The 27,566-nt window shown below is 41.4% G+C and overlaps 1 pseudogene; it reads left to right on the forward strand.

Moving 5' to 3' along the window:
• The window catches only part of LOC122708551, a 72,290-nt pseudogene extending 56,400 nt beyond the window's left edge, over window positions 1-15,890 (forward strand).
• Window positions 15,891-27,566: the final 11,676 nt, after the last annotated feature.

The following is a 27,566-nucleotide window of genomic DNA, read 5'->3' on the forward strand; positions in this document are numbered from 1 at the left end:
TGTGACATTAATCCAGTAACGTTATCATAACAATACTGACTTTTGATCTATGTCAAGAAAGGTTTTTTTATTTATATGTTTTTTAATTTCTTTCAACACTGTTTTTACAATTCCTTTCAGCAGTGTTTTGTGTAATCTAATAAAGATAGGCTGTGTATACATAACCACTTTATCTCCAAATCCAATTCAAGAAATAGATATACTAATATTGTTTTATGAGTGCACTGCTTTTCTTACTGACTTTAGATTAATTTTGAATTGACAAGCTCATAGCTTGTGTGAAGCCAAGGGCAATGATCCTTTTTCTAACAAGTACACACATTCAGAGAATTTAGTCTGCCTTGAATGCATTTATTACTTAATATTAGACATGGCACCGGACCCCTGGAGATTGCAAATGCATCCTAAAATTAATACTGGCCTAGGAATGGTTTTGCAAAAATATACATTTTTGCATGTTAGCAAACCCTCCTATTTAGTATTGAAACTGTCTCATTGTTGTCTATTCTGTTTGTTGTCTATTCTATGTGCCATCACCTCCTCAGTCCTAAACCAATATTACTTGTACTTATCAATTGCTTTTTCTCTCCCAGTTTCCAAGTGACAAGAGCTCTATTCCATTAGTCTGTCAGTCTTAGCATTTGCATTATCCCCATCTGTCCTTTTGCCTTAAGGACAGTGAAGGTCCCAAATTTTCATCTTCATGAATGTGGTGACAATTCAGATTGTATGTTTCAATTCATCCTATATTTGTTTCCTAGACCAAGCTTCTCATTGCATTGCAAGTGGAATACCATCGTGATGGCCCTGCATTGTCTTTGTGAATACATTCACTCACTATCATTCATTTTAAGTTGTGCTTCAATATTAGCTTTTGCAAAATTTCAATTTCATAGTGAATGTACAGACAATTTGGGGTTCTTATACATTTTTAACAAAGAAAATAATTATGAAATGTTGATTCAGGCTTATGATATATTTCATAATATGTCCCTAAGTTATCTATTTCTACTAATTAAGATTATGTTCATCTAAAAATAAGAGAAACTTTGTTAATAGTAGCTTTAACAAATAGTGGATTTAATTGCCACATATACAGGAGTGCTGTCATGTGTCAATATAGGGCTACCATAGTAGCTCCGAAACATAAGTTTTAAATGCCTTCCAGTTTTCTTTACCCATACTTAATATATAAGCCTCATTTGATAGCAACATTCTCTTGTCCCAAAATCATGTGTACTCTATCAGCTCAGTGGCTCAGTCGTGTCCAACTCTTTTTGACCCCATCTACCACAGCATGCCAGGCCTCCCTGTCCACCACCAACTGCCAGAGTCCACCCAAAACCATGTCCATTGAGTTGATGATGTCATCCAACCATCTTATCCTCTATCGTCCCCTTCTCCTCCTGCCCTCAGTCTTTCCCAGCATCAGGTTCTTTTCCAATCAGTCAGCTCTTTGCATCAGGTGGCCAAAGTATTGGAGTTTCAGATTCAACATCAGTCCTACCAATGAATACCCAGAACTGATCTCCTTTAGGATGGACTGTTTGGATCTCCTTGCAGTTCAAGAGTCCTCTCCAACACCACAGTTCAAAAGCAACAATTCTTCAGTGCTCAGCTTTCTTTATAGTCCAACTCTCACATCCATACATGACCACTGAAAAACCATAGCCTTGACTAGATGGACCTTTGTTGTCAAAGTAATGTCTCTGCTTTTTAATATGCTGTCTAGGTTGGTCATAACTTTCCTTCCAAGGAGTAAGTGTCTTTTAATTTTATGGCTTCAATCACCATCTGCAGTGATTTGGAGCCCAGAAATAAACTCTTTCAAATGCTTGTTTAAAAAAAAAAAAATTTATTGTAGTATAATTGATTTACAATGTTATGCTAGTTTCCGGTGAACAGCAAGATGAATCAGTTATGAACACATATATCCACTCTTTTTAATATTCTTTTCCCATATAGGCCATTACAGAGTAGTGAATAAAGTTCCCAGACTATACAGTAGTCCTTATTAGTTATCTATTTTATATATAGTAGTGTGTATGTACCCATCCCAATCTCACAATTTATCCCTCTCTCCCACCTCCTGCCTCATCACCTGGTAACTATATGTTTATTTTCTACATCATGGCTCTATCTCTGTTTTGTAGATAAGTTCATTTGCACCCTTTTATAGATTCCAAATAAAAGCAATATCATATGATATTTGTCTCTCTCTGACCTACTTCACTCAGTATGGTGATGTCTAGGTCCATCCATGTTGTGCACATGGCATTATTTCACCCTTTTTAACAGCTGAATAATATTCCATTGTATATATTTACCACATCTTCACCATCCCTTCCTCTGTTGATAGACATTTAGGTTACTTCCTGTCCTGGCTATTGTAAATAATGCTGCAACGAACATTGGGGTCCATGTATCTTTTTGAATTGTGGTTTGGTTTTCTCCAGGTATATGCCCATGAGTAGGATTGCTGGGTCATATGGTAGTTCTATTTTTAGTTTTTTGAGACACTTTCATACTGTTCTCCATAGTGAATATACCAATTTATATTCTTACCAACAGTGTAAGAGGGTTCCCTTTTCTCCAGACCGTCTCCAGTATTTATTGTTTGTAGGTTTTTTCTGATGATGGCCATTCTGACCGGTGTGAGATGATACTCCATTGTAGTTATGATTTACATTTCTCTAATAATTTGTGATGTTGAGCATCTTTTCTTGTACCTCTTGGACATCTGTATATCTTCTTTGGAGAAATGTCTCTTTATATCTTGTGTCCAGTTTTTTAATGTTTTTTGATACTCATTTGCATGAGCTCCTTGTGTATTTTAGAAATTAATCCTTTGGCAGTTGCTTTATTTGCAGATATATTCTGCCATTCTGAGGGTTACCATTCCATCTTGTTTATGATTTCCTTTGCTGTGCAAAAACTTTTAAGTTTCATTAGATCCCAATTGTTTTTTGTTCGTTTGTTTGTTTTTATTTCCATTACCCTAGGAGGTGGATCAAAAAAGATCTTGCTGCAATTTACATCAAACAATGTTTTACCTATGTTTTCCTCTAAGAGTTCCGTAGTATCTGGCCTTATGCTCAGATGGTAAAAAATCTGCCTGCAATGCGGGAGACCTGGGTTCAGTTCCTGGGTAGGGAAGATTCCCTGGAGAAGGGCATGGCAACCCACTCCAGTATTCTTGCCTGCAGAATTCCATGGACAGAGGAACCTGGTGGGCTACAGTCCATGGGATCACGAGTCAGACATGACAAAGTGACTTACACACACAATCCATTTTGAGCTTATTTCTATGTATAGTTTTAGGGAGTGTTCTAATTTTATTCATTTACATGTAGCTGTCCAATTTCCCCAGCACCACTTATTGAAAAAGCTGTCTTTTCTCCAATGTGTATTCTTGCCTCCTCTGTCATAGATTTGATGACCATAGGTCCATGGGTTTATTTTTGGACTTTCTACCCTATTCCATTGATATATCTATATCTATTTAATATTATATATATATATATATATATATATATATATTTCTGTTTTTGTACCAGTACTATAGTGTCTTGATTACTGTAACTTTGTAGTATAGCCTGAGGTCAGCATGCTTGACTCTTCCAGCTCTGTTGTTCTTTCTCAAGGTTGCATTGGCTATGTGGGGTCTTTTGTGTTTCCATACAAATTGCAAAATTTTGTTCTGATTCTGTGAAAAATGCCTTGTTAACTTGGTAGGAGTTGCATTGAATTGTAGATTGCTTTGGGCAGTAAAGTAATTTTCATAATATTGATTCTCCCAATCCACAATCATGGTATACTTTTTCCATCTGTTTGTGTCATCTTTGATTTATTTCATCAGTATCTTATAGTTTTCTGAGTACAGGTCTTTTGCCTCCTAGGGTAGGTTTATTCCTAGGTATTTTATTCTTTTTGATGTGATGGTAAATGAGATTTGTTCCTTGATTTCTCTTTCTGATCTTTTGTTGTTAGTGTATAGGAATGCAGGATATTTCTGCATATTAATTTTGTATCCTGCAACTATACCACATTCATTGATGAGCCTCAGTAGTTTTCTGGAAAGATCTTTAGGATTTTCTATGTATAGTATCATGTCATCTGCAAACAATGACAGTTTTACTTCTTTTCCAGTTTGGATTTCTTTTATTTCTTTGTCTTCTCTGATTGTCCTGGCTAGAACTTCTAAAACTATGTTGAATACTAGTGCCAAGAGTGGACATCCTTATCTTGTTCCTGGTCTTAGAGAAAATGCTTTCCATTTTTCACCATTGAGAATGATATTTGCTGTGGATTTGTCATGTATAGCTTTTATTCTGTTGAAGTAGGTTCCCTCTATGTCAACTTTTTGGAGAGTTTTTAATCACCAAAGGGTAATGAATTTTTTCAAAATCTTTTCTGCATCTATTGATATGATCGTATGGTTTTTATTCTTCATTTTTTTAATATGATGCATCACATTGATTGATATGTGTATACTGAAGAATCCTTGCATCCCTGGGATAAACCCCATTTGATCATGCAAGGTATATGATCCTCTTAATGAGTTGGATTCAGTTTGCTGGTAAAAAAAAAAAAATTGAGAATTTTTGTGTCTATGTTCATCAGTGATATTGGCCAATAATTTTTTTTTTTTTTTTTTGTATGTTATCTTCCTGTGGTTTTGATGTCGGGACAATGGTGGCCTCATAGAATGAACTTGAGAGTGTTCCTTCCTCTGCAATTTTTTGGAAGAATTTCAGAAGGGTAGATGTTAACTCTTCTCTGAATGTTTGATAGAATTCAGCTGTGAAGCCATCTGGTGCTGTACTTTTGTCTGTTAGAAGATTCTTAGACACAGTTTCAATTTCAGTACTTGTGTTGATCTGTTCATATTTTCTATTTCTTCCTGGTTCAGTCTTGGAAGGTTGTGCTTTTCTAAATATTTGTCCATTTCTAGGCTGTCCATTTTATTGACATACAATTTCTGATAGTAGTCATTCTGATCCTTTTTCTGTTTCTATGGAGTCCTGTGTAATTTATCTTTTTATTCATAACTTTATTGATTTGAGTTTTTTCTTGTTTTTTTTCTTGATAAGTTTGTCTAAAGGTTTATCAATTTTGTTTATCTTCTCAAATAATCAGCTTTGGTTTCATTGGTCTTTGTTATTATTTTATTTACCTCTATTTCATTTATTTCTGCTCTAATTTATTATTTCTTTCCTTCTACTAATTTTCATTTTTGTTTGTTCTTCTTTCTTTAGTTACATTATGTGTAAATATAGGCTGTTTATTTGTGATTTTTCATGTTTGTTGAGGTAAGACTGTATTGCTATAAACTCCCCTCTTAGAACTGATTTGTTGTATTCCATAGATTTTGAATTGTCATTTTTTGAGGTCATTTGTCTCCAGGCATTTTTTTAATTTCCTCTTTTATTTCTTCAGTGATGTATTGGTTATTTGGTATTATTATATTGCTTAGTCTCCATGTGTTTGTGTTTTTTCCAGTTTTTCCTGTGATTGATTTCTGATTTCATAAACTTGTGGTCAGAAAAGATGTTTGATATGATTTCAGTTTTCTTAGATTTACTGAGTCTTGATTTGTGACCCAAGGTGTGATCTATCCTGCAGAATGTTCTATGTGCTTTTAAGAAGAAAGTGTATACTGTTGCCTTTGGATGGATTATCCTATAAATATCAATTAAGTCTATCTGGTCTAATGGGTCATTTAAAGCTTGTGTTTCCTTCTTAAATTTCTGTCTGGATAATCTGTCCATTGCTGTAAATGGAGTGTTAAAGTCCCCCAATATTATTGTGTTACTGTCGAATTCCCCTTTTATGGCTATTATCATTTGCCTTATATATTGAGGCTCTCCTATGTTGGGTTCTTATATGTTTACAATTGTTAGATCTTCCTGGTTTGATCCAGTGATCATTGTGTAATATCCGTCCTTGTGTCTTGTAACAGTCTTAGTTTATGTTTTTTGTTTGTTTGGCTGCCCCAGGTCTTAGTTTTGGCACAAGTGATCTTCGATCTTTCTTGTGGCATGTGAGATCTTTTGTTGTGGCATACGAACTCTTAGTTGCAGCATATGAGATCTAGTTCCCTGACCAGAGATTGAGCCAAGGCACCTGCATTGGGAGTGTGAAGTGTTAGCGAATGGACCACCAGGGAAGTTCCAGTCTTTATTTTAAAGTCCATTTGGTCTAATATGAGTATTGCTACTCCAGTTTTCTTTTGATTTCCATTTGTATGGAGTATCTTTTTCCATCCTTTCACTCTCATTCTGTCAAATACTTGTTTTGAGTAACAGGAAGAGAAAGTACCTTCTACTTATATCTTACTGGCAAAAACTAAGCTGCATAGCCTACCTAAATGCAAAAGAGGTTGATGAGTGCAACTTTTTAGGCAAGTGAGGAATAAGATAGGAGAAAATGATGTCTGAGTCAACAGATCTCCAGTAGTTTTGTTTTACTGTACAGTAGTTTTTTCTTGAGCTTCCCTAGTGGCTGAGTGGTAAAGAATCTGCCTGCCAATGCAGGAGACAAGGGTTTGATCCTGGGTTGGGAAAATCCCCCGGAGAAGAAATTGGCAACCTGCTCCGGTATTCGTGCCTGGGATATACCACGGATAGAGGAGTCTGGTGAGCTATAGTCCATGGGGTTGCAAAGAGTCAAACATGACTTAGTGACTAAAAACAACAACAATTTTTTTTTCCTATAAATGCACCTTGTGTTTATATGTTGCTTTAACTTTAAAGGGCTTCCCTTGTGGCTCAGCTGGTAAGGAATCCACCTGCAATGAGTGGAGAAGTGAAAGGCTATCCACTTCAGTTTTCTGGCCTGAAGAATTCCATGGACTGTATGTATATTCCATGGGGTAGCAAGGAGTCAAACACAACTAAGCGACTCTCGCTTTCACTTTCTTTAACTTTAAAACACTATGAGCTATTTTGGATTAACTGCAATTCTGGTAAATTAGGTTGTCAAACAGTTTTATCAAATCATTCCTACGAAAAACACAGTCAAGAATTGGAGTTTACTGTTGAAAACTTGATGATCATTGTATCTGATTTGCTTGGAGATGGGACAGAGATGACAAGCACCACTCTGAGATAAGGGCTCCTCCTGCTGCTGAAGCACCCAGAGGTCACAGGTATGATAAGTGGTGGGCAGGGTAACTTCAGTAGAGATGATAGAAACATGCTTTAATGTATTCCACTTTGTTTCTCTCAGAGAATTATTTAAGTCTCTGTTTGAGCAGCTTAATTTTTTCAGATTTAATGAGCAGATGGTAATGGCGGCATCTTTATATAATACAGGAGGATGACAGAGGGGAGTGAAGACACTGAATAAAAGGAACATCAACACAGCAGTATCTGGATTTCATGAAGTCATGTGTAGCAGCCATGGCCAGCATGAATCGTCTTGGAGCTGCATACTAGTTTTATTATGGAAAGACACTCTGATGTCCCCTCACTGTAAAAATGTAGTGTTCTAAAGCCCAGATGGGCAGAATTCCCACATGATCTAGTGCTTATGACTCTGTCTCCCAATGCAGGGGTATGGGATCATACCTGTTCAGGGAACTGATGCCCCACATGCTGCAGGGTGTGCCCAAAAATCAAAAAAAGAGAGCCAGGGATGGGAAAATGGTAACTCTCCTTATTGAAGCATAATTGGAAATTGTAGAAATTTAGTGAGGTTGCCTAATATAATTTCCATAGTCTAGGAAGTTCTCTAACAAGTTGGATTCACAAGAAATTGGCATAAGATATGTATATAAAGGAATTGTATTATTCCATAAGTTTCTTTCCAGAAAAATGGTTATTGCCAAAATACACATTTGAGGGGTCAGTAATTTTATCTTTCACAAAGGACTTATTGTTAGAAATTAACTTTAAAGGCTTGTGGTTATGCATAGCTGTTTAGAAATACATTTCATCTTGTTTAGTGTCAGAATACCACTAAAATGATTATAACCAATAACATGTGAGAATTAACCTTTTAAAGTTGGAGAAGAGGAGATCAGGAAGCAGCTAACAAATATTCAACAAATTTCTGAAACACAGAGAGCATATTGAGAGGTGATAATGAAGTCAGTAGAGAGGATGAAGTTAATAGCCTAAATGTCAGAAGAGGGGGCTGTGTAATGAGGAAGTCATTTATATTCTTAGAGTCCTGTAAGGTTCTATATTTGGAAGTACTTCATTTCAAAACGGACAGAGGGAGACATAGGCCGATAAAGGTAGCTCTCCCAGCCACGACTCTTTGATAACTCCTTTCATCAGGTAACTTTATTTCTCCAATAGGATGAGAGAGGAATCTAAGAGGCCCTACACTCAGGACACTGGGAAGAGACAGGAGAAAAGACTGAGGTCACAGCATAGAGGAAACTTTAGGGAAGAATCCACTTCTTAAATTCAGAGATTCTTAGTTCCTTTCTCCATCCTGCTTCCTGAAATTCAGCAGCCAGAGGAAAACTCCAGAGAGTGAAGACTCTGGAGAAAAGTCTTCCAAGTTTTGCCATGTAGACAGAAAATTCTGTTAACATGTCTCACAGAGTGAATGAAATAAAAACATCCACCCCAAGTCACTGGATTGTGAGATATCAGAACCAGGATAAAAGAGAAAATCACAAAAACTTTCAGAGAGATGTAGCAGATCATAGATAAAAGAGCAGAGATCACAACAGTGTCACAATTTAAGAGCAATGATCAAACTGGGTATTTGTTTTTTAAAAGTTATTTTCACACCTGTATGTTTGACAAAACATTTTACTCACTCCCTTTTCTCATCCAAATGCCTGAAATCATGTCAGAGGAAGTCATGGGCTCCAGGAATATAGGAACCTCATGAAAGAGAATGAAAGTGTCAAGCTGTTGCTAGAGAGCAGGCCTGGAAAATATCCTTTTCTAAATGGATTAGATGGATAAAGCAGGGATGAGGGGATACACCAAGAGCAAAAGAGAGGTGATAAAGTATATGTGTGGCTTCTAAATAATAAGATACTTATTTGGAGTTTGAAACTTATTTGGAAATAATCCTAAATCAAAATACAGAGTATTATTCAAAATACAGAGTATTATGAATTGGTTTATTATTGTTGGATCACAATAAACTGTGGAAAATCATGAAAGAGATGGGAATACCAGACCACCTGACCTGCCTCTTGAGAAACCTGTATGCAGATCAGGAAGCAACAGTTTAGATCTGGACATGAAAGAATAGACTGTTTCCAAATAGGGAAAGGAGTACATCAAGGCTGTATATTGTCACCCTGCTTATTTAACTTATATGCAGAGTACATCATGAGAAACGCTGGGCTGGAAGAAGGACAAGCTGGAATCAAGATTGCTGGGAGAAATATCAATAACTTCAGATATGCAGATGACACCACCCTTATGGGAGAAAGTGAAGAGAGACTAAAAAGCCTCTTGATGAAAGTGAAAGAGGAGAGTGAAAAAGTTGGCTTAAAGCTCAACATTCAGAAAACTAAGATCATGGCATCCGGTCCCATCACTTCATGGCAAATAGATGGGGAAACAGTGGAAACAGTGTCAGACTTTATTTTTGGGGGCTCCAAAATCACTGCAGATGGTGACTGCAGCCATGAAATTAAAAGATGCTTACTCCTTGGAAGGAAAGTTATGACCAACCTAGACAGCATATTAAAAAGCAGAGACATTACTTTGCCAACAAAGGTCTGTCTAGTCAAGGTTATGGTTTTTCCAGTGGTCATGTATGGATGTGAGAGTTGGACTGTGAAGAAAGCTGAGCGCGGAAGAATTGATGCTTTTGAATTGTGGTCTTGGAGAAGACTCTTGAGAGTCCCTTGGACTGCAAGGAGATCCAAGCAGTCCATCCTAAAGGAGATCAGTCCTGGGGTGTTCATTGGAAGGACTGATGCTGAAGCTGAACTCCAATACTTTGGCCACCTCATGCGAAGAGTTGACTCATTGGAAAAGACCCTGACGCTGGGAGGGGTTGGGGGCAGGAGGAGAAGGGGATGACAGAGGATGAGATGGCGGGATGACATCACTGGCTCCATGGACATGAGTTTGAGTAAACTCAGGGAGTTGGTGATGGACAGGGAGGCCTGGCGTGCTGCGATTCATGGGGTCGCAGTGTTGGACACGACTGAGTGACTGAACTGAACTGAACTGATGAATTGTTTAGGTCCAAGAAAGTACCAAATATGAAGTATAATCTTAATTGTTTTACTGGGGCCATTTATTTAGTCATAATGATGTTAAAATGAATATTCTAACAGTCAAAATTCGTGGTGTAAATATATCAGGGAATTGGACTAAGGGGATTTGCGTGTGTATATTTTGTATGAGGTGGGGATGGAGATATAAATTCTCTACTCTTATACCAATAAATCAGACAGTTTTTAAAAAATTGTAAATAAGAAATAAAGACAGAGAATCATTATTTAGAAACAGGACGTGAATTTCTAAAAGAAACTGCTAAAATGCTGAAAGTGGTGGCATTTGGTAATTGGAGGATGAAGTGAGTACCATTGCAAATTGCACACACATAATACACAACACAAAACAGATATATTATAATTTAACTTTTTAACCCATATTGTTTTGATATAAAATTAATATACAATTCTTGTTTTTTCTTCAAGGGCTATAATTTCTTGACTTTATGTTCTGTTTATATTTGAAACATTTCATCATTTCTCTTTGTTTTATCATGTATGCTAATATATAGGTATGTACAGATGTATCTTAAGCCTTGTTTGTAAGAGACTTATGTGACAAACATATGTGTATTATGGCCATTATCTCTCTATATTAGATGCATTCTGGGCATATAGTTTATGTATATATGATGCTGGGACACCTTCATAATGCCTCACATATCTGATTTGGTATGGAAGTGTGGTGTGCATTTTCCTCTTTCTCCATCATTCTTACTTACCTCTTATCAGCTAAGGTCCAGGAAGAGATTGACTGTATGATTGGCAGACACCGGAGCTCCTGCATACAGGACAGAAGCCACATGCCTTACGTGGATGCTGTGGTCCATGAGATCCAGAGATATATTGACTTGATATCCCCACCAACCTGCCCCATGCAGTGACCCATGACATTAAATTCAGAAACTACCTCATCCCCAAGGTAAGATTGCTTTCTCTTATAGTGACCTTAGTGGTCTTGAAGTTCTTATTTACACAGTATGGGTACAAACTTCGATGAACACAAGGTGAGAGAAGTAAAAATAATCATATGTGTGGTGGCCTCATGGGTTTTGTGTTGTTTCCAGTTTAGTCTGTAAAGCTTTATAACAGATTTGACAGGTAGCAGTGCAAGACTTCTACATTTTTTATGTTTCTTTTATATTGTTTGACTAACCATTGCTGTCCACATTTCCAAATGAATGTTAGTATCAATTTGTCAAAACACTCTGCTGGACTTTTTTATCGGGTGCCATTTTAAATCAATTTGGAAATATTTAATATCATTAAGGGAGTCCATGTTGGCTAAGCTGGTAAAGAATCTGCCCACAATGTGGGATACCTAGATTCGATCCATGAGACAGGATGCTCCCCTGGAAAAAGGAATGACAACCCTCTCCAGTATTCTTGCCTGGAGAATCCCATGGACAGAGAAGCCTGGCAGGCTACAGTCCATGAGGTCACAGAGTCGGACACAACTGAGTGACTCACACACACACACACACACACAACATCGTGACACATTGAATCTTTCAATTAATGAATGTGATATAGTCTCCCTATTTTAAAGGGCTTTCTTTAACTTTTTTCAATAATTTTTTCAGACATTGTTTTGCATGTTTTTTTGTTTTTAGTTTTCCCAAGGTAGTTATGTAAGGCGAGCAGAAGTAACGCAGCTTAGATTAGGAGTAGGCCTTCCTACTTGGTAAGATTATCAGGCCACCTGGATACAACCAATTAGCCAATTAGGACCAATTAGCTTTCACTTAATACTGACCACTGGTTGCCAGTTAGGAAATTAGGAATGAGGCAGAAACCCCCAGGAAAGTCCCATGCACGTGAAAGTATTGACCAATGAAATTGCTTTGCAAACGTGTAACCAATCCGCTTCTCACCCTATAAATTTGTGTAACAGCTTGGGCTTGGGGCTCTCTGACTCGCACCACTGCGTTGGTTGCGGGCAGAGAGTCCTGGCTCGAGTCAGTAATAAACTTCCCTTCCTGCGAGTTGCATTGTCTTGGAGGCCATCTCTCTTCCCACTCGGGGATTCGGACATCGAGCATAACATTTGGGGGCTTGTCCAGGATCCCTTTACCGGGGGAAGAGAACACTTCCAGGACAGAGGGGAAGGATAGATAATAGCACCGGTGCTCAGGAAAACTCAGGGGGCCCGAAAACCCAGCGCTGTGTTGTCAGCTGTCCGTGTGTTTGTCTTTAGCTCTCAGTGTTTGTGTGTGTGCTGGCATTGTCTCAGGCAGGACAGGAAGTCCAGAGTAATTCCGGGGCCCTGCTGTGAAGCAGGAAGGTATCTGGCACAGGAAGTCCAGAGTAATTCCGGGGCCCTGCTGTAAAGCAGGAAGGTATCTGGCACAGGAGAAAGCTTTCTCCAGCCGGCATAAGGCCGAGGCCAGCGAGCGCACTGGAAGGCAGCCGGCTCTGTGGGAAGGAGAGTTCCTCTCCTGATCCCGAGTCTGGTCAGGGGGCCCAAAAACCCAGCGCTGTGTTGTCGGCCGACGTTTGTCTGTCCGTGTGTTTGTCTTCGGCTCTCCGTGTTTGTCCGTGTTTGTGTGTGTGCCGGCATTGTCTCTGGTCTCGTTCCTACTCTTTTCAGGAGTTTCAGTGAACAGGCGAGCGGTTGTGGGGGCAATTGATGAGTCCCAGCCAGGGCTACACTCTGGCGGACTCTGAAGGCCCTACTATAAGTGAGTCTCAGTAACTAGAGCCCGACCGGGTGAAACTCTCCTTTAAAATTCTTTGTGTGGGCGCGGGTCAGGCACTTAAAGGCCATTAGGGCACCTACCACTTGAAGACTCCTGTGAGAGGATAAGGGGGTCATGGAAGAAGCTAGAAACCCCTAGGGTTCCTGCCCCTAGCAAGATAAACAGTTACCATTTACCATGGGTCAAGGGGAATCTACCCCACTTTCGCTCATGACTGACCATTTTTCGGATGTCAGGGCCAGGGCCCATGATTTGTCTTTTCTAGTCAAGAAAAGTAAATTAATAACCTTTTGCTCTGCAGAGTGGCCCGCCTTCCAGGTTGGATGGCCTCCAGAAGGCACCTTTCAACCGTCCATCATACAGGCTGTGAAGGAGAAGGTTATGGCTCCGGATCCCTGGGGCCATCTGGATCAGGTCCCCTATGTCATGGTTTGGCAGGATCTAGTGGAAGATCCGCCTAGGTGGTTGAAACCTTTCGTTCAACCTCCTAGCTCTTCTAAGTCACAGGTCCTGGTGATGAAGACCCCCCCAGAGAAAACAAAAAAGAAAGAGGACCCAAAACTAGTCTTTCAGGAATCATCTTGCCCAAACCTGATAGACCTAGAAACGGAGATGAGGCCTCCGCCATATGAGCCCTCCTTGCAAATCCCTCCGAGGAGAGAAGCTCCTACAGGTGAACCGAGAGGATTAAGAGGGCCAACAGGAACCGACCATGAGGGGGGACCTGCATTGGGGACCCGGGGGAGAACTAGGGGAGATAGGGGTGGGCAAGATCCTGGGGACCCAGAGTTACCTTCATCCACTGTTCAGGCGCTCCCCGTCCGAGTGGGACCAGCTAACCCGGATGGAGAGCGAACCTATCATCAGTACTGGCCCTTTTCCACGAGTGACCTGTACAATTGGAAGACCCAAAACCCTCCTTTCTCAGAGAAACCCCAAGGCCTCATTGACCTCTTAGATTCCATTTTGTTCACTCACAACCCACCTGGGACGATTGTCAGCAGCTGTTGCAGGTGCTCTTCACCACAGAAGAATGGGAGCGAATTCTGGCAGAGGCACGGAAACGGGTCCCGGGGGTCGATGGGAGGCCAACCGCCCAGCCTTAGCTCGTGGACGAGGGGTTTCCTCTGTTGCGGCCTAACTGGGATTTTGAGCGAGCAGAAGGTAGGGAGCATCTCCGAGTGTATCGCCAGACTCTGATGGCTGCCCTGCGGGCCACAGCAAGAAAGCCAACAAATTTGGCAAAGGTAAATTTAGTAAGGCAAGAGCCCACTGAGAGCCCGGCAGCCTTCCTAGAGAGGCTGATGGAAGCTTTCAGGCAATATACACCTATGGACCCCCAGGCTGAGGAGTCACGCACTGCAGTCCTGTTAGCGTTTGTAAATCAGGCAGCCCCAGATATTAGGAAGAAATTACAAAAGATAGAGGGATTGGGAGAACAGACGATACAGGATTTATTGAAAGTAGCTGAAAGGGTATTTAATAATAGGGAGACCCCAGAAGAAAGGGAAGAACGAATTCGACGGGAGGAAAGGGAATTAGCTGAGAAGATCAGGAAGGAAGATGGAGAATATAGAATGAGGGAAAAGCAGAAGAACCAGAGGAAGCTAGCCCAGATTCTTTTTGCAGGGATAAAAGCCAGAACAGAATTGAGGGAACCTCGAGACCCCTGGACGGGAGAAAAACAGAAACCAAAAAGGCAGGCCCTAAAGAAAGATCAGTGTGCCTACTGCAGAGAACAGGGACACTGGAAAAATGAGTGCCCTAAGAGGGACCTGAGGAGAGGTATGGCCCAGAGAGAGAGAATCTCCCCTGGAACTCGAGTTCTATATGCAGGGGAAGACAGTGACTAGGGGAGTCAAGACTCGGCACCCCTCCCCAAGTCCTGGGTAACGAAAAGTAGAATTGCAGTCATGAGGAACTGGAAAACTCTGCTGAAGATTACTCACAGCTGTGGCACTTTACCTTGCTGATCAGTGGTGGGCTATTGATGATATTGTGAAAACATCTGCCCCTTCTAGAGAGGAGCTTAAGCAGGTGAGAACTCTTGGGGAGAGAGTGGTTAAAGCAGGAAATGGAGAGAAATGAGATCCCATTCCTGTGTCATAGCAGTACTGATTATGCTAAGATTCTGTGGAAGGAAGGAGAGGCCATTGGGTTTTATTCAGTTAAGCCTACAGAGCTGGGAGAATGACAGTCATGGATGGACTTGGACAGCCAATACATATCTTATCCCTAGCCTTAAGAGATGAATAAATACCTGTTGGCCTGGGCTGAAACGGCAGGGATGGGACTGGCCAAACAGACATCCGGTCATCATCAAGCTAAAGGCCTAGGCAACTCCTGTGAGGGTGAGATAGTACCCCATGAGCCAGGAAGCTCGGTGGAGGATCACTCCCCACATTCGACGTCTCATGGATGCCGGAATTCTCAAGCGGTGTCAATCCCCTTGGAACACCCCCTTACTGCTGGTGAAGAAGCCAGGGGGGATGGATTACCTGCAAGAAGTCAACAAACGGTGAGTGACATACACCCCACTGTCTCTAACCCGTATACCCTCCTGAGCAGTTTGCTGCCTGAGTACACTTGGTACACTGTGTTCAATTTGAACACAGCCTACCCCTGGCGGCCCAGAGCCAGGAGATATTTGCCTTTGAGTGGACCAAGGGGGAAGGCCAACCGGTAATCCCACAGAGGTTCAAGAGGCTCTGAGTGAGGACATCTATGAATATCGGACTTGCCACCCAGAGGTCCTTCTGCTCCCCAGCCCTTGCCCTGCCTAAAGATGGGCAAAGGAAAGCGGGAGCGGCCGCAATAGATATGGCTCCGTGAAGTTTTATGCACTGTGTGGCTTTGGTGAGGTCTTAAGTTGTGGTCTGACACACACTGCTGTTGTTCCTCTAGATTTGGCTGCCTCTGCCAGTGCTGAATTCTTTGCTGACCTTGCTCTGGCTCCTATGGAAGCTACTAAGGTTCGAATTTAAACAGATACCATACACCATGATGAAGTTTGCCTGCTTTGCTGTGTTGCATAAAGAGAAGGGTAGCAGTGCATCTCAGGTCCTCAAGAGACTTGGATTTAGAGGTGTATGGAAGGGACTCTTTGCCCGAATCATCATGATCGGCACTCTGACTGCACTATCTATGATTCTGTGAAGGTCTACTTCAGGCTCCCTCGCCCTCCTAGTCTCTGAGGAAGACACTCAGTAGATAAATGACGGACTGAATCTGCGTGTTGAAAATACAACTGGACGAGAGATAATCCAGGCTTGCATAGTGTGCCAGCTGATGAGGACAGGGAAAAAGCAGCACACGGGAACGAGGTACTGAGGGGAAGAGCCAGGGCAACACTGGGAGATAGATTTCTGAAGAAGACTCTCAGTAGATAAATGAAAGCACTGAGGTAAGACCAGGATCTGTTGGTTCTGGTAGATACCTTCTCAGGGTGGGTGGAAGCCTTCCCCGCTAAGGGAGAGACAACAATAGTGGTTGCTAAAAAGATCTTAGAGGAGATAGTGCTTAGGTAAGGGCTGCTGGTGACTATGGGCTCTGATAACGGACCTGCCTTTGTGAGCCAGATTGTACAAGGGCTGGCCCAAGCTCTGGGGACAAAATGGAATATAATCCCCAGAGCTCAGGACAGGTTGAGACAATGAATCGGACCCTAAACGAAACTTTGACAAAGTTGGCAATAGAGACTGGCGGAGACTGGGTGACCCTCCTTCCCTTCGCACTCTTTCAGGCATGTAACACCCCTTATAAGCTGCCCTTTTGAGATTCTGTATGGAAGACCCCCTCCTGTGTGTCCTATTTTTAAAGGAAAATGCCTGCCACCCCCTACTTTGGGACAATTCCAGCAAACTCTGATGGCATTAAGTAAAGTACATAACCATGTTTGGAAATTGATTCAAGAGATACACGAGGATATTGGCCCAGGTGATTGGGTTTGGGTAACCTAGATGGAAAGGCCCTTATGTTGTTCTCCTTACCACTCCTACTGCTGTCAAGGTCGATGGGATTGGACCCTGGGTTCACTGCAATCACGTGCGGCAAGCCACACCGGAAGAACAGGAAAAAGAAACAGAGATTTGGTAGCCCTGAGTATGGTGCAATCTCCAGGGCCAAGTACCTCAGATATGGGGGGAATTTAGCCAAGCTTCACTATCTCTGCAAGGCCAAGGGCTTTCCTCCCTCCGAGCTGAAAGAGAGAACGGGAAGCCCAGCAGAGATGGTTTGAGTCTTGGTTTCAAACACTCCTCCTGGCTGACTACCTTAATTTCCACCCTCTTGGGTCCACTTATAGTGTCAGTGGCCCAGGATGGAAAAGAGGAAGATTCCTCTACTTGAACAACAGACAGGGGGGAATGTAAGGCGAGCAGAAGTAATGCAGCTTAGATTAGGAGTAGGCCTTCCTACTTGGTAAGATTATCAGGCCACCTGGATACAACCAATTAGCCAATTAGGACCAATTAGCTTTCACTTAATACTGACCGCTGGTTGCCAATTAGGAAATTAGGAACGAGGCGAAAACCCCCAGGAAAGTCCCATGCACGTGAAAGTATTGACCAATGAAATTGCTTTGCAAACGTGTAACCAATCCGCTTCTCATCCTATAAATTTGTGTAACAGCTTGGGCTCGGGGCTCTCTGACTCACACCACTGCGTTGGTTGTGGGCGGAGGGTCCTGGCTTGAGTCAGTAATAAACTTCCCTTTCTGCGAGTTGCATTGTCTTGGAGGCCTTCTCTCTTCCCGCTGGGGGATTCGGACATCGGGCATAACAGTTATTGTTGTTGTTATAATTTTTTAATGACTTTTCCATTTTTTATCTGGAATATGGAAATACAATTGATTTTATCATTTTGATATGCTTATATGTAGCAACCTTGCTAATTTTAGTATCATTTTGAAAAATCTGTCTCTGGTTAATTGTGATTGCTATATATATTATCCTGCTATCTGGATTAATATCTTTTTTTCATCTTTATTTCATTTCTGATCTGAAGGAGAGAGGAGGTTAACATCTCACTTATGGGAATGACTATGAAGGTTACTCTAATTCTTCTAAGGGATTCTTGCCTGCAATAGTAGATATAATGGTCATCTGAATTAAATTCACACATTCAGGTCCATTTTAGTTCACTGATTCCTAAAATGTCAATGAGGGCCTGGCCTGCATGGAGCTCTTTTTATTCCTGACCACAATTTTACAAAAATTTACCTTGATATCTGTGGTTGATCCAAAGGACATTGACACCACCCCAGTTGTCAATGGGTTATTTTCTGTGCCACCTCCTTACCAGCTCTGTTTCATTCCTGTGTGAAGAATGTTAGATCATCTGGCTCCTTTGGTGATGTCTTCAACTCCCTCTCATTTGCAGCATCATTCATCTGCTTTCTATCATCTTTTCTGAGAGTGCCTGCTCTGACCTCTCCTCATTCATTGTGCAATTTCACTGCAGAAATATATGTTCTCTTCTTCATACTCTGTAACATCTGTATTGGCCACTACTTTTGTAAATAAAATGTTGGGTCGATCTATGTGCATAGTACTATGTGAAAATGTTAATCACTCAGTAGTGTCTGACTCTTTGCCACTCCAAGGACCACAGCCCATTAGGCTCCTCTATCCATGGAATTCTCCAGATAAGAATACTGGAGGGGGTAGTCAGTCCCTTCTCCAGGGGATATTCCATACAAAATTTAAAAAGAAGTCTTGTGTGTATAAATGCAGAGCTATTTCTGCTATGTATATTCCTAATAAAACTCAAGAAACTTAGAGATACCAAAGAAACTTTTCATGTAAAGATAGGCACAATAAAGGACAGAAATGGTATGGACCTAACAGAAGCAGAAGATATGAAGAAGAGGTGGCAAGAATACACAGAAGAACTATACAAAAAAGATCTTCATGACCCAGATAATCATGATGGTGATCATTCACCTAGAGCCAGACATCCTGCAATGTGAGGTCAAGTGGGCCTTAGGAAGCATCACTATGAACAAAGCTAGTGGAGGTGATAGAATCCCAATTGAGCTATTTCAAATCCTGAAAGATGATGCTGTGAAAGTGCTGCACCCAATATGCCAGAAAATTTGGAAAACTCAGCCTTGGCCACAGTACTGGAAGAGGTCAGTGTTCATTCCAATCCCAAAGAAAGGCAATGCCAAAGAATATTCAAACTGCCGCACAAATGCACTCATGTCACACTAGAAAAATAATTGGAGAAGGCAATGGCAACACTCTCCAGTACTCTTGCCTGGAAAATCCCTTGGACAGAGGAGCCTGGTAGGCTGCAGTCCATGGGATTGCTAAGAGTTGAACATGACTGAACGACTTCACTTTCACTTTTCACTTTCATGCATTGGAGCAGGAAATGGCAACCCACTCCAGTGTTCTTGCCTGGAGAATCCCAGGGATGGCAGAGCCTGATGGGCTGCTGTCTATGGGGTTGCACAGAGTTAGACACAACTGAAGTGACTTAGTAGCAGCAGCAACAGGAACGTGATGTTCAAAATTCTCCAAGCCAGGCTTCAACAGTATGTCACCTGTGAACTTCCAGATGTTCAAGCTGGATTTAGAAAATGTAGAGGAACTAGAGATCAAATTGCCAACATCAGTTGGATCATCAAAAAAGCAAGAAAGCTTCAGAAAATCATCTACTTCCGACTATGCCAAAGCCTTTGACTGTGTGGATCACAACAAACTGTGGGAAATTATTCAAGAGATGGGAATACCAGACCACCAGACCTGCCTCCTGACAAATCTGCATGCAGATCAAGAAGCAATAGTTAGAACTGGACATGGAACAATAGACTGGTTCCAAATCAGGAAAAGAGTACATCAAGGCTGTAAATTGTGTCTCTGCTTATTTAAATTATATGCAGAGTACATCATGAGAAATTCTGGACTGGATGAAGCACAAGCTGAAATCAAGATTGCCAGGAGAAATATCAATAACCTCAGATATGCAGATGACACCACCTTTATGGCAGAAAGTGAAGAAAAACTAAAGAGCCTCTGATGAAGGTGAAAGAGGAGAGTGAAAAAGTTGGCTTAAAGCTCAACATTCAAAAAACTAAGATCATTGCATCTGGTTCCATCACTTCATTTCAAATAGACGGGAAAACAGTGGGAACAGTGGCTGGCTTTAATTTTGGGGGGCTCCAAAATCACTGCAGATTTTGACTGTGAAATTAAAAGATGTTTACTCCCTGGAAGGAAAGTTATGACCAACCTAGACAGCATATTAAAAAGCAGAGACATTACTTTGCCAAAAAGCTCCGTGTAGTAAAGCCTATGGTATTTCCAGTAGTCATTTATGGATGTGAGAGTTGGACTATAGAGAAAGCTGGGTGCCAAAGAATTGATGCTTTTGAACTGTGGTGTTGGAGAAGACACTTGAGAGTCCCTTGGACTGCAAAGAGATCCAACCAGTTCATCCTAAAGGAGATCAGTCCTGAGAGTTCATTGAATGACTGACGTTGAAGCCAAAACTCCAAACTTTGGCCACCTGACATGAAGAACTGACTCACTGGAAAAGACCCTGATGCTGGGAAAGATTGAAGGCTGGAGGAGAATGGGATGACAGAACATGAGATGGTTGGATGGCATCAAATAATCTATGGACATGAGTTTGTGTAAACTCCAGGAACTGGTGATGGACAGGGAGGCCTGGTGTGCTGCAGTCCATGGGATTGCAAAGACATGACTGAGCAACTGAACTAAACTGAACTGAATGATTTGTTTATTTTATTTATCTTCTTAAAGAACGAGCTTTTAGTTTTCTTGATTTTTGTTATCGTCTCCTTTTTTCTTTTTCATTTGTTTCTGTCCTAATTTTTATGACTTCTTTCCTTCTGGGGTTCTTCATTTCTTCTTTTTCTAGTTGCTTTTGGTGTAAAGCTAGGATATTGACTTTATTTTTCTCTTGTTTCTTGAGGTGAGCGTGTATTGCTATGAACCTTGCCCTTAGCACTGCTTTTACTGAATCTCTTAGGTTTGGGGTTGTGTGTTTTCATTTTCACTCGTTTCTTTGCATATTTTGGTTTCTTCTGTGATTTTTTGGTTATTCAGAAGTGTGTTGTTTAGTCTCCATATATTTTTATTTTTAGTAGCTTTTTTCCTGTCGTTGACAGCTAATCTTAGTGCCTTGCGATCAGAAAAGATGCTTGGAATGATTTCAATTTTTTTGAATTTACCAAGGCTAGATTTATGGCCTAGGATGTGATCTATCCTGGAGAAGGTTCCATGTGTACTTGAGTAAAAGGTGAAATTCATTGTTTTGGGGTGAAATGTCTTATAGATGTCAATTAGGTCTAACTGGTCCATTGTATCATTTAAAGTTTGTGATTCCTTGCTAATTTTCTGTTTAGTTGATCTATCCATAGGTGTGAGTGGGATATTCAAATCTCCCCCTATTATTGTGTTACTGTTAATTTCCCCTTTTGTACCTGTTACCATTTGCCTTATTTATTGTGGAGCTCCTATGCTGGGTACATATATATTTATAATTGTTATAGCTTCTTCTTGGATTGATCCTTTGATCATTATGTAGTGTCCTTCTTTGTCTCTTTTCACAGCCTTTGTTATAAAGTCTATTTTATCTGATATGAGTATTGCTACTCCTGCTTTCTTTTGGTCTCTTTTTGCATGGAATATCTTTTTCCAGCCCTTCACTTTCAGTCTGTATGTGTCGCTTGTTTCGAGGTGGGTCTGTTGTAGACAGCATATATAGGGGTCTTGTTTTTGTATCCATTCAGCCAGTCTTTGTCTTTTGGTTGGGGCATTCAAACCATTTACATTTAAGGTAACTATTGATAAGTGTGATCCTATTGTCATTTACTTTGTTGTTTGGGGTTCAAGTTTATACACCTTTCCTGTGTTTCCTGTCTAGAGAAGATCCTTTAGCATTTGTTGGAGAGCTGGTTTGGTGGTGCTGAATCCTCTCAGCTTTTGCTTGTCTGTAAAGCTTTTGATTTTTCCTTCATATTGGAATGAGATCCCTGCTGGGTATAGTAATCTGGGTTGTAGGTTTTTCTCTTTTATCACTTTAAGTATGTCCTGCCATTCCCTTCTGGCCTGAAGAGTTCCTATTGAAAGATCAGCTGTTAATCTTATGGGAATCCCCTTGTGAGTTATTTGTTGCTTTTCCTTTGGTGCTTTTAATATTTGCTCTTTTTGTTTAATCTTTGTTAATTTGATTAATATGTGTCTTGGGGTGTTTTGCCTTGAGTTTATCCTGTTTGGGACTCTCTGGGTTTCTTGGACTTGGGTGGCTATTTCCTTCCCCATTTTAGGGAAGTTTTCAACTATTACCTCCTCAAGTATTTTCTCATGGCCTTTCTTTTTGTCTTCTTCTTCTGGGACTCCTATGATTCGAGTGTTTGGGCATTTGACATTGTCCCAGAGGTCTCTAAGGTTGTCTTCATTTCTTTTAATCCTTTTTTTCTTTTTTCCTCTCTGCTTCATTTATTTCCACCATTCTATCTCCACCTCACTTATCCTGTCTTCTGCCTCACTTATTCTACTGTTGGTTCCCTCCAGAGTGCTTTTGATCTCAGTTATTGCATTATTAATTATGGATTGACTCTTTTTTAATTTCTTCTCAGTCCTTGTTAAACATGCCTTTCATCTTCTCAATTCTTGTCTCCAGACTTGTCACAGGACTCCATTTTTTCCCCAAGATTTTGGATCATTTTTACTATCATTATCCTGAATTCTTTCTCAGGTAGACTCCCTATCTCCTCCTCTTTTGTTTGGCTTGGTGGGCATTTATCTTGTTCCTTTACCGACTGGATATTTCTCTGCCTTTTCATCTTGTTTAGATTGCTGTGTTTGGGGTGACCTTTCTGTATGCTGGAAGTTTGTGGTTCCTCTTTATTGTGGAGGTTGCTCCCTGTGGACGGGGTTGGACGAGTGGCTTGTCAAGATTTCCTGCTTAGGGAAGCTTGCGTCAGTGTTCTGGTGGGTGAAGCTGGATCCCTTCTCTCTGGAGGTCAATGAAATGTCCAGTAATGAGTTCTGAGGTGTCTATGGGCTTGGTTTGACTTTTGGCCACCTGTATTTTAATGCTCAGGGTTATGTTCCTGTGTTTCGGGGGAATTCATTTGGTATGTCTTGCTCTAGAACTTATTGGCTCTTGGGTGGAGCTTGATTTCAGTGTAGGTAGGGAGGCTTTTGGATGAGCTTTGTCGATTAATGTTCCCTGGAGTCAGGGGTTTTCTGGTGTTCTCAAGTTTTGGATTTAAGCCTCCTGCCTCTGGCTTTCCGTCTTATTCTTACAGTAGCCTCAAGACTTCATCCATACAGCACAGATGATAAAACATCTCGGTTAATGGTGAAAAGATTCTCTATAGTGAGGGACACCAGAGAGGTTCGCAGGGTTACATGGAGAAGAGAAGAGGGAGGAGGGAGATAGAGATGACCAGGAGGAGAAGAGGGGGAGTCAAAAAGGGAGACAGCTATCTAGCCAATAATCAATCCCTATGTGTTCTGCACAGTCTGGAACACTCAGAGAGGTTCCTGGAGTTACATAGAGAAGAGAAAAGGGAGGCGGTAGATAGAGGTGGCCAGGAGGAGAAGAGTGGGAGTCAAAAGGGGAGTGACCAATCCTGCCAGTAATCATTTCCCTAAGTATTCTCCACAGCCCAAAACACACAGAGAGATTCACAGAGTTAAGTACAGAAGAGAAGTGAGAGGGAGCAGGTAGAGGTGACCTGGGGGAGAAAAAGGAGAATCAAAAGGGGAGAGAGCAATCAAGCCTGTAATCACACCCTTAAGTAAAAATGAGTACTGAAGAGTAGATTTTTAAAGGTACAAAATTGATATCAAATACCAAAAAGCAAAGATTAAAAATCTATAGTAGAGGTTGGACTCTCAAAAGTACAATATTAAAAATACAAAACAAAATCCATCACAAAAATTATAAAAATAATATATATGAAGTATGCTTTAAAATAGGGTCTTTTTTTGCAAGGTAATAGTAAGTTATAAAAATGAAAACTAAAGGAACAATAAAGAGCCAAAAATAAGGCAATTAAAATTGATAATAATAAAATATATCTAGTAATTTCTCTGGAGCTGTTGAGGGCAGTGTAGGGTGAGTTCAATTTCAGATAGATCCTTGTTCCATCTTATGCTTCTTTTCAGGGTCTATAGGCCCTTTCCAATGCTTAGTCAATACTAACTACAGTGTTTTAATCTGTTGTACCTGTCACTTCCAGAGCGGTTCCCTCTTCTTTGTTTATTTTGGCTTCCTCTGTTTGCAAGTCTCTACAGTGTATAATTTCAGCTCTAACACAAGGGGGCGGGGAGGTCACTTATTTAGCCTCATTTATTCAGTTGTACTGTGAGGAGGGAGCAACACTGCAAACAAATATCACTGGCATGTGTGGGCAGTGCTTGCAGTGTATGAACCACACTGGGCTTGCCCAGCTCTTGGGGTCTGTGCTTTCCTGGTCTACACTGCTCAGGCTCCAGGTTGCTCTGCAGGGGAACTGTCCAAAGCAGGCCCTGGGTTTCATGAACTTCCCAGGTCTAAGATGCTCAGATCCAGGTTCTCAGGTACTCCACAAAGCACAGACTCGGTTGGGCCTGCATTTTGTGCCCTTCCCAGTTCCGAGCTGCTCAGGTGACCAGGTGCTTGGCAAACGCACTGTCCCAGGTGGGCTGTGCATCTTAATCACCCCCCTAGTCCCGGCCACTTGGTATCCTGGGTACACCAGAGCGCCATTTCAGGTGTGCTGTGTGTCTCCTCTGGTGAGCTGATCTCAGGCTGTGACCCTCCTGGCAGGTGTCAACGGTCTAAGATCCCAGGAAGATCCAAATTGGTTTGCAATTTGGCCATCTCGGGCTGAGATTGCCCCTCGCCTTCCAGCTCTGGCTGTCACCAGTGGGGGGATGGGCTGGTCCGCAGCTGGCTAGCTCTCCTTTGGTATTCGCTCAATCCTTTGTTCTGTGAGCAAGCCAGGCTGAGCTTTTCACAATAAGTTCTCTCTCTCTCTCTTTTTTTCCCCTCTCTCTGCAATCCTACAGTTTGGTTTGCTATCTCATGTTAGCTCCCTCAGATTGTCCTCAGGGCATTCAGGCCTGATCCTTACCCTAGGCATGTGACCTGCACCTCCCTGTTCAGCCCTGCTTGCTGGTGGTGGATGCGAGCGTCTGGGCTACTTTTCCACTGGGAGTTGTGGTTAGGTATGTATTCTGTGGGTTTTTTTTTTTTTTCTCCCAGTTATGTTGCCTGCTGAGATTCCAAAACTCCCCACAGACCCGCCAGTGAGAGGGTTTCCTGGTGTTTGGAAACCTCCTCCTTCACAAATCCCCTCCCAGGATGGGTCTCTGTCCCTAACTCTTTTGTCTACCTTTTTGTCTTTTATATTTTGTCCTACCTTCTTTCAAAGAGAATGGGCTGCCTTTCTGGCTGTCTGGTGTCCTCTGCCAGCATTCAGAAGTTGTTTTGTGGAATTTGCTCAGCATTCAAATGATCTTTTGATGAATTTGTGGAGGAGAAAATGGTCTCCCTGTCCTATTCCTCTGCCATCTTAGGACACCACCCCCATTTTAGGAGTTTTATGGTCCCATTCTTACATTTATATCTTTAATCCATTATGAGTTTATTTTTGTATATTTTCTCATGGTATAATGGGAGGTAACATAACAACTTCATTTTTGTTATTTTTAATTGATTTAATAGAATAGTCTATTTGAAAATATAGCAATAATGTAGTTTGTGAATATATCTTAGGACAAGTGAGATGAATGAAAAAAAATGATACAAGTAAGGGGACAGAATCCTTAGACATATTCTGTTACAAGGTACTTGTACTTCCTATAATACAGTATTGGACTATTTTAAAGTGGACTTGGATTAATTGTAAATGTATATTGAAAACTCTAGCATGTGTGCACATGGGCTGTCACTTTAGTCATGTCTGACTGTTTGTGACCGCATGGACTGTAGCTTGCCTGGCTCCTCTGTCCATGAGATTCTCTGGGCAAGACTATTAGAGTGGGTTGCCATGCCCTCCTCCAGGGGATCTTCCTGATCCAGGGATCGAATCCACATGCTTAAGTCCCCTGCATTGGCAGGTGGGTTCTTTACCACTGAACCACTAGGGGAGCCCTAGGGAAACCATCAAAAAAGAAGTAAGAAAACAGGTATAAGTAATCAGAAAAGACAGAGGATGAGAGATGTCAGCAGCACTATGACTTAAAATGTTCCTCCTTTCTCTCCCCACTTTAACAACAACCATTTAAAGATCTATCCATAAATAAAATGCATCAGTGGGAACTGTGGAGTCACCTGTGCCCCTGAAAATAAACAGACCTCAGTAAGGCCTGGCAATGCAAAGGAGTGAGTGAAACTGCCCCATTACCTCTTGCTGCCATCAGGGTAAAAATATGGAGAGTGCTGACCTTGGCAGATATCCACATATGAGAAGCAATTTCTAGAAGTCTTGTGTGTCTGAGGGACAATTCAAGCATGGTATCAGAGCAAGAAGGATGAGTTTAGATGCAGTGAAGACAGAAGAACTCTATCATACACCCTTTCCCTAAGGGCAGAGGAACAAGAGATCAAATTGCCAGCATCTGCTGGATCATCAAAAAAACAAGAGAGTTCCAGAAAAACACCTATTTCTGCTTTATTGACTATGCCAAAGTCTTTGAATGTGTGGATCACAATAAACTGTGGAAAATTATGTAAGAGATGGGAATACCAGACCACCTGACCTGCCTCTTGAGAAACCTATATGCAGATCAGGAAGAAACAGTTAGAACTGGACATGGAACAACAGACTGGTTCCAAACAGGGAAAGGAGGACGTCAAGGCTGTATATTGTCACCCTGCTTATTTAACTTATATGCAGAGTACATCATGAGAAACGCTGGGCTGTAGGAAGCACAAGCTAGAATCAAGATTGCCAGGAGAAATATCAATAACCTCAGATATACAGATGACACCAGCCTTATGGCAGAAAGTGAAGAACTAAAGAGCCTCTTATTGTCAGTGAAAGAGGAGAATGAAAAAGTTGGCGTAAAGCTCAACATTCAGAAAACTAAGATCATGGGATCCAGTCTCATCACTTCATGGCAAATAGATGGGGAAACAGTGGAAACAGTGGCTGACTTTACATTCTTGGGCTCCAAAATCACTGCAGATGGTGATTGCTGCCATGAAATTAAAAGGCACTTATTCCTTGGAAGGAAAGTTATGACCAACCTAGACAGCATATTAAACAGAAGATACATCATTTTGTCAACAAAGGCCCATCTAGTCAAGGCTATGGTTTTTACAGTGATCATGTATGGATGTGAGAGTTGGACTATAAAGAAACAGAGCACTGAAGAATGGATACTTTTGAACTGTGGTGTTGGAGAAGACTCTTGAAAGTCCCTTGGGCTACAAGGAGATCCAACCAGTCCATCCTAAAGGAGATTAGTCCTGGGTGTTCATTGGAAGGACTGATGCTGAAGCTGCAACTCCAGTACTTCGGCCACCTGATGTGCAGAGTTGACTCATTGGAAAAGATCCTGATGCTGGGAAAGATTGAGGGCAGGAGGAGAAGGGGGCGACAGAGGATGAGATGGTTGGATGGCCTCACTGACTCAATGGACATGGGTTTGGGTGTACTCTTGGAGTTGATGGTGGACAAGGAGGCC

The sequence above is a fragment of the Cervus elaphus genome, chromosome 15, assembly GCF_910594005.1.
Source record: "Cervus elaphus chromosome 15, mCerEla1.1, whole genome shotgun sequence".
Classification (NCBI taxonomy): Eukaryota; Metazoa; Chordata; class Mammalia; order Artiodactyla; family Cervidae; genus Cervus; species Cervus elaphus.